This window comes from Triticum aestivum, chromosome 2A (assembly GCF_018294505.1).
Source record: "Triticum aestivum cultivar Chinese Spring chromosome 2A, IWGSC CS RefSeq v2.1, whole genome shotgun sequence".
NCBI classification, from domain to species: Eukaryota; Viridiplantae; Streptophyta; class Magnoliopsida; order Poales; family Poaceae; genus Triticum; species Triticum aestivum.
In genome coordinates, this window is record NC_057797.1 from 411519160 (window position 1) to 411527375 (window position 8216).

An 8216-nucleotide genomic window follows, 5' to 3' on the forward strand; every position below is an offset into this window, starting at 1 on the left:
TCCAGCGCCTCCGCCACCACGCCGTGCGCCGTCCAATCGCCGCCGCTGCCCAGATCGGGTGCCGGGTCGCTGGGATCCGTTCGTCCTGCATCCTCCTCCCTGCCTCCTTGCCGGAACTGCCTCGTTGACCTCGCCGGAGCCCGCCACCTTCGCCGCTCGTCTCCCTGACCGTCCTCGTCGCCAGATCTGGTGCCCTCGCGACACCCCGAGGCCGGATCCGTCGCCTCGCACCCGTTCCCGGCCTCCGTCGCCCTTCCCCATGCTCGTCGCCGGCTGTCGTCGCCGTTGGTCATCGCCGCCCTTGCCTCCCCTCCGGCGGAGGGAGAGGACGAGCGCACCATTGGGCTGCCTCCCTCGCACGCGCGTGGGCCGGCCTCGCCCCGGCCCAGCAGCGCCCCGGCCTGCTTTCCCTCCGACTTGGGCCTTGGCCCATGGTAAGTTACCTCCCCTAGCGCCTGTTCCTGTTGGCCCGACTACAGTTTCAGCCCGACTGTGTTTTTTTCAGTTCAGCGAATTTGTCTAATTATCGAGTGCACTGCAGTTTTCCAGAAAAGCCCTCCAACTACATGCATATAATAACTCATGAACTATGCATCACATGTAAAAACTTTATATATGTAAAATGCTTAGAATTTTGTGTAGTTTCATAATATGCCACTTTCATCTATGTTTAAAATGTTTAAAATGATGTTTGCTTATAATTTGCCATATTGCCATGTTAAAATGCTTTAATTCATAACTAACTAACCGTAGCTCCAATTTAAATAAACTTTATATGTAAATGGGGTAGAAAAATGCCTAATTTAACATGGTGCTTTCATCTTGTATGTTTAACAACTCTAAAATATGGTTAAGGGCAAAACAGTACCAAATCCATAATTTGCATATGGGGATTCTCCGGACTTGTTGTTTGTTGCTCTGACCTCATTTAAACTTGCCTAGTTAAGTAGTTTTATTATGCTTCACCCCTTGCCATGCTAACCAACATTTAATATTGTTGAATACTTAAACGGGAGAGAACTAAATAATTGTTGTGGTGTTTCGTCAATATGCAACTCGTTGCATATTGAGCTCCACTTAACTTGTAGTTTTGCTTGTGCACTTTGCCATGCCATGTTTCATTAAACCGGACATGCATCATACTTGGTTGTGCATCATGCCATGTTTATGTGATGGTTGTTTACTATGTTGTTTGCTTCTTTCCGGTGTTGCTTCTTTGAGTTAGTTCCGATAACATCGCGTTTGTGAGGATTCGTTCGACTACGTCCGTTTGTCTTCTTCTTGGACTCGTTCTTCTTCCTTGCGGGATCTCAGGCAAGATGACCATACCCTTGAAATCACTTCTATCTTTGCTTGCTAGTTGTTCATTCTATCGCTATGTCACGCCACCTACCACTTGTTATATCATGCCTCCCATATTGCCATGTCAAGCCTCTAACCCACCTTCCTAGCAAACCGTTGTTTGGCCATGTTACCGCTTTTGCTCGGCCCCTCTTATAGCGTTGCTAGTTGCAGGTGAAGCTGAAGTTTGTTCCATGTTAGAACATGGATATGTTGGGATATCACAATATCTCTTATTTAATTAATGCATCTATATATTTGGTAAAGGGTGGAAGGCTCGGCCTTATGCCTGGTGTTTTGTTCCACTCTTGCCGCCCTAGTTTCCGTCATACCGGTGTTATGTTCCTTGATTTTGCGTTCCTTACGCGGTTGGGTGTTATGGGAACCCCTTGACCGTTCGCTTTGAATAAAACTCCTCCAGCAAGACCCACCCTTGGTTTTACATTTGCCTAACAACCTATACCTTTCCCTTGGGTCGGCCAACCCGAGGGTCATCTTTATTTTAACCCCCCTGGGCCAGTGCTTCTCTAAGTGTTGGTCCGAACCGAGCTGCCTGCGGGGCCTCCTCGGGGAAACTTGAGGGTTGGTTTGACTCGTAGCTAGTCTCATCCGGTGTTGCCCTGAGAACGAGATACGTGTGACTCCTATCGGGATTGTCGGCACATCGGGCGGCTTTGCTGGTCTTGTTTTACCATTGTCGAAATGTCTTGTGACCAGGATTCCAAGACTGATCGGGTCTTTCCGGGAGAAGGAATATCCTTCGTTGACTATGAGAGCTTGTGATGGGCTAAGTTGGGATACCCCTGTAGGGTATAAACTTTCGAGAGCCGTGCCCACGGTTATGTGGCAGATGTGAATTTGTTAATGTCCGGTTGTAGAAAACTTGGCACTTGACTTAATTAAAATGCATCAACTGCATGTGTAGCTGTGATGGTCTCTTTTCGGTGGGAGTTCGGGAGTATTGCCATAACTCGTATAACGGACGCTTTTCGAAGGTTGAGGTACATGATTTCCGAAGGTTTCTTGGTTATGTGTTGAAGGATGGATACAACTGGATGTAGGTATTGTTAGTTTGGGTGAGATATTATGCTTCCTTTGTATCCCCAACACCTGATTGCATAACCAGAAAGTTTCGGGAGTTTATAAGTGGGAATTCAAGTAGCTCGTAGGATATCCTTCCAACAGACACATGATACGATATGGGGTCTATCATATGTTTGTTTCCAGCTTATTCTGCCAGCCAAATCCTTTGTTTTGTTTTGAGTTGTGGTATTCGAGTTGCTTCAATGTCAAGTGTTGAATCCATACCTTTCCTAAGCAGTGTTCTCATATTCCTATGCGAATACAAATCCTTCTTGATCTTCGAGTTTGTCACCTCAATTTCTTCTCAACCGGCGTGCTTCTCTTCAAGTGGATCCGATCATTTTTCAACATCCGCAAGATCAATTCTAAGTTTTCTCAACGTTGTTCATTTCATCCATCCTAAGTTGCCTTTGTTTTCCCGCCCTCCCACCCCTTTCTGTTGTTCAAGGACTCATATACCTTAATCAAGTATCCATTTTTTTCATGTGAAGTCTCTTCATTCTTTTCAATCATTGTTCTTACCCGGTGGTTCTCATGAAGATGCTCTACTAGTTCATCATTCTTTGTTCTCTTTCTTCTCCAGTGGATTCAATTCAAGCTATCAGTGTTGATCATATTCCTTTCCTCATTTTATATGATTTCTCATGCCGGTGCACCTCTTAATCATTCACTTCTTGCTATTCAATTGTTCCGGAGTGCTGAAGATATCCTAGAAGATTCAAGTTTCCATTCTTATTCCTTCCAAGCTATTTCGAGGTTGTTACCTCGTTCAAGACGTTCAAATCAACCGGTGCATTATCTCTTCCTAATCAATCGTTCAACGGTGTTTCCTTTGAGTGGGCCCTAACCCACAAGTCTTTTCCCAGGATCTTACCTGGCTCTTCTTTTTCCGGAGTTACACTCTCAAATTCTTTTCCAAGTTTGATGTGAGAATGAGTTATCATAAGTCAAATGCCTTCTCCAAGATCTTTCACATTCTTTTCGTCATTGGTTCAACCTTTCCATTCTTCATTCCGGAGTGTCTCATCAATTGTCATGGTGGTTCTCATCATCATTCTCAACATTTGAAGACCGAAGAAGTGTTTCCTCTAAATCTTGGTCCATTCTCACGAAGATTCATGGTTCTAGATTGATGCTATCCTCTCATAATTGTTTTCGGTTGTGAGAATTCTTTTCAACCATTTGGAGCAGTTCAAGAGTTATCTTCCTTCGTTATCATACAGATTCATTCGTTCTTCCCAAATCCTACCGGCGGGTGCATCGTTCAAATATCCTCTAATCATTTCATGATCTCTCTGTTCTCATGTATATAAATTCCCTCCCCTCAAGTATTTTCATTTGTTTCTAATTCTTCCCGACGAATTCTACCTTTGCTTCGCTCTTTTTTCAAATCTTACGGTGGTTCGTTCAAGATTTCTCTTCCTTCTTTATCATATCAATTTATTCGTTGGTTAAATCCTACCGGTGGTCCATTAAGTTCGCGCTATATCTCTCTTAATCCTTTCTACGAGAATAAGTGGTATGCCAAATCCGTTGCTTGTCATCAATTTAAGTTGATGAAGGATAAGCATAATGTAATTCTTATTCTTGTTTCATCGAGTGAATCCAATTTCTTATTCCGGAGGTTCATCAAAATTCTTGATCTCATTTGCTTCATCTTTTCTTTTCCGGAGTTCCAAGTTTTCCGCTTTATCTCGTCGCGAAGCTCCATCTAAATCATTGCAATGTTTCATCTCGTTCCTTTCAACTTCCCCTTTCGTTTGATCATTCTTTTTATTACCGGAGTTCTTCATGGAGGCTCTACAAGATGTTTCACCAAGGATTTAATTCCTTCTCGAAGTGTTCATCGAGATTTTTTTCCACAGGAGCTCAAGTTTCTTCATGTTGCATTTCAAAGTTCAATCCCTTCTCCTTTATCTTTTGAGGTGGTGTTATGTCATTCTTGATAATTTCCCTTCGTATTTCATGATTCACAAGTTATCAAGAATGAGATATTTTAAAGCCATTAATCTCTTCGTTGGAGTTATCTTTTATCAAATTTCACCTAAAACCTTCCCTAAGGAATGTTGCTATTATGGTGCTTATCAATGACCCAAGTTCTTCATTTATCCTCCCAGTGAAATAAGTTTTTCATCTCTTTGTTGATATCAATCCAATCCATTGTTTCCGTTAGTGACAGAATTTCACCTCATAATTTTGGGATGTTTTCCATAGGCCCATAACAAGCTGTTCTTTTCGTTGGTGGTTCTCCAACAACTCCGTTATAACCTTCTTGGAAGGGTGTTTTCCAAGCTCATTTGTGGCAGAAGTTGTCATTTTCTTCTCAATTCTTTCCTTTCCAACGACCCAACTTCTATTCTCTCATTCCGGAGGCATTGTGATGTTGCTCTCTTCACCCATCATGCCATTGTTGTCAAAGATCATGTTCTTTCCTTTTGCTTATCCATTCAACCGGTGTCGTGGTTTCGTCACGGTATATGTCCTAGAGAAAGGACTTAGTCGTGGAGCCATCGCGACGGGTTAGCTTGAAGGGGTTAAAGTGGACACAAAGACGCAAGAGAGTTTATACTAGTTTGGCCCCTTCGATGAAGGTAAAAGCCTACGTCTAGTTGTGATGGAATTGATGGGGTTTCGATGACTAGGGAGCAAACAAGCTTCGCCTATGTCTCGAGTTGTTGTCCGTTCTCCTTGAACCGCCGCCGGGTCATCCCCTTATATACATGGGTGACGCCCGTCGGTTTACAGAGTCCCAACACCGGCTCATAGATGTGTCCGGTTTGGTCTCTACTTATTCCTAACTTACAATACAAGTTACATATTGACGCCGGTTTACGGCTACAGGCTCTCAACCAATTATGGGTCTTGAGCCCTCATCTACCTTCATGGGCTTTAACATACTTAACTACTGATGAAGTTAACCCGACCCAGATAGGCCGGTTTACGCCCAGTAGTAATATCCCCAACATTAGGCCCCAGATTGATTTGAATAGATTCATGTCAATCCTTAGCAAAAACTTCATCTTCAACATCTTCTTGTAGTTTGGTGAACCACCGTGATGTCATCTTCTCTGATTGTTGTAAACCAGCGTGACGTCATCTGTCATAAAGAAACTATCCATGATACCTTCTTGTTTAATAGATCTGCGATAATCGAGGCGACAACTCTGTTTCCAAACTTGCGGCCCCTTGATTTTCGCGCCTGACCCATGTCCCTTGCTTTATAAATAGGACCGAAGGGTCATTTCTTTTTCCCCTTCGTGCCCTTCTACTTCATCTTCCTCGCATCACCCAGCTTTCGGAGCTCCGCCGCCGCCGTCGACCTCTGCACCAACTTTGGCCGCTGCATCACCCTAAGCGTACCAGAGCACCGCGGCGACCTTCCGCTTCCTCCTCAGCTCCGGTAAGTCTTCTATCCTTTTCATCATAGATCTGTTCTAGGGTTTCCATGTTCTCTAGTGTTCATCGCTTGCTTCTTGTTCATATGATAGATCCTTAGACGAGTCTGTGAATCTTTGCTCTGTGTAGCAATAGTTTTTATCCTCCATTTTCACTTTCGCATATTAAGACCATAGATCTTATCCGTACCTTCGCCCATTGATTCGGCACTGCTCCTTTTGGGCCTTGAATATTTATCTCCTTTATAAACATGTTCTAGATCCAAAGCTGTAGTATAATCTTGTGAAATCTGTTTTTGTGTACTTACTCATCTGCAGTCTTGACTGTTCAATGTTTAGACCAGGCGGTTTAACTTTGTAGAAAAAAATTGACAAACCAGTATATACCATTAGTCCCCTTGTTGAATCGCCAGATGTTGGTTGCTTCATGAAACTCTGGTTCAGATAGTTCTGTCTCCGGTTTAACAGTGCCCATACCAACGTACCTTGATCAAATGCATTTTTGAACCGGGATCTTCTGCCTTGTAGATTCCATCATGGCCAAGCAAGTATATGAGTGCAATTGGGTTCCTTCTCGCATCACAGAGGATCAACTGGATGATTTAGTCCTGATTGGCGCTTTAGGCAGCAAAGATACCATCCATTGGAGGGCTCCTGGCAAAGAATGCCCCCCCACACCTCGAGAAGGAGAGGTTGTTGTTTTCGTAGATCACTTAGCCCGGGGCTTTAAGCCGCCCGGTTCTAAATTTTACCGGGATGTTTTAGCCAATTTCCAACTCCATCCGCAAGACACTGGCCCCAACTCTGTTACAAATATGTGCCACTTCCAAGTGCTTTGTGAGGTGTTCTGTCAAGAGGAGCCCACAGTGGAATTGTTCAGAGATCTTTTCCATCTAAACCGCCGTACTGAGTTTACTGATGGCTCTAATACGGAGTTGGGTGGCATGGCGATTCAGAAAAGGAAAGAGGTCACATACCCTCACGCCAAGCTGCACAGTCACCCCAAGGAGTGGAATCAGACATGGTTCTACTGCAAAGACACCTCCCCTGCTGGTGAGAATCCCTTGCCTGGCTTTCGTCCGGAGCGGCTCAGCAATACACACCCTTTTCCTCAAAGATTGACTGCCCAGGAGAGAAGCAAATATGCTCCCCAACTGTCAAAGCTCAGAGCCTTTATGGCCAACGGTTTAACAGGGGTTGATCTCGCTCGTTGTTGGATATCATGGAGCATACTGCCCCTTAGTCAGCGCTCCGGTTTGATGTGCGAGTATACTGACAGTGTTGATGACCCACTACAACATTCAAAACTCCAGCTCTCCGATGAAGAAATCACAGAAGCTGTGCATAAGATACTGAAAGAACCGGAACACGTCTGCGCTAGAACCGCCCTGCTTCCCTTCTGTGCCACCAACAAACCGCCAGTTGTAAGACTTTGATTTTTCTATTTGCTGATTCTGTTATTGATATGTCTGGTCATTGTTTTTAATATCAGTGTCTGCATAATCAGGGCAATGATCCGTTTTGGAGCAAAAAACTGCCGCAGGAGAAACCAGAAAAAACAGACAAACCGGAAAGAGCAACCCGGCAAAAGACTAAAGCTGTGAAGAAGACTGCCCACAGGAAAAGAACCACTGCATCTTCTAATCCGGTCGCTGATGATGATGTAGATAATCCGGACTTTGAGGTAGAGCTTGACTCACTTGGTTTATTTTTCATACGTCTTATTGATGATGATATTTGTCAGGATGATGCCGAAGCCAGCCACGCGGATGTTGCAGAGGTAATTATTCTCTCTTCCGATTCAGAAACTTTGCCTTCACAAAAAATCCGCCAGGCAAACCGGAAAGTTAAATTTTCTCATCCTCTTGCTTATCTGGATCCTAACTTTCTTATGAAGACCCAACAACACGAAGCTCGTCGCACAACCCGGCACAACGGCCAGGTAGTTACCTCCGCCGGTTTACCGAATAGTCCGGTTCGGAAATGCCATTCAGAGGTCTCTAATTTGCTTGTCAGTGCTTGTCCTAAAGCGGGCTGCTTTCGTCAACCTCTTAATCCATCTGAATCCGATTACCAGGTTACTTCCCACTCATCTTCTGGCGAGTCCTCGGCTACTCAGCTCCCACCGCTTAAAACGGTGCTTGGGTAAGCTATACTTATTGTGATGTTTGCAGTACATCGCCTTAGAGCATATGCTGTATTTGATTTTATTATTCTTCTCAGGGCCAAACCTAGGCCAAGCAAGAAAGCCCGCCTGGACAAAGCGGACGAAGAAGATGTCGTTCTTGAAGCAGACAAGACACCCAATGCTGAAGCGGCTATTCCTGAGGATATTCCCAACAATCCACCACAGCCAGATGATGATCTTATTGCTAAAGAGAGACCTACTGATACCTC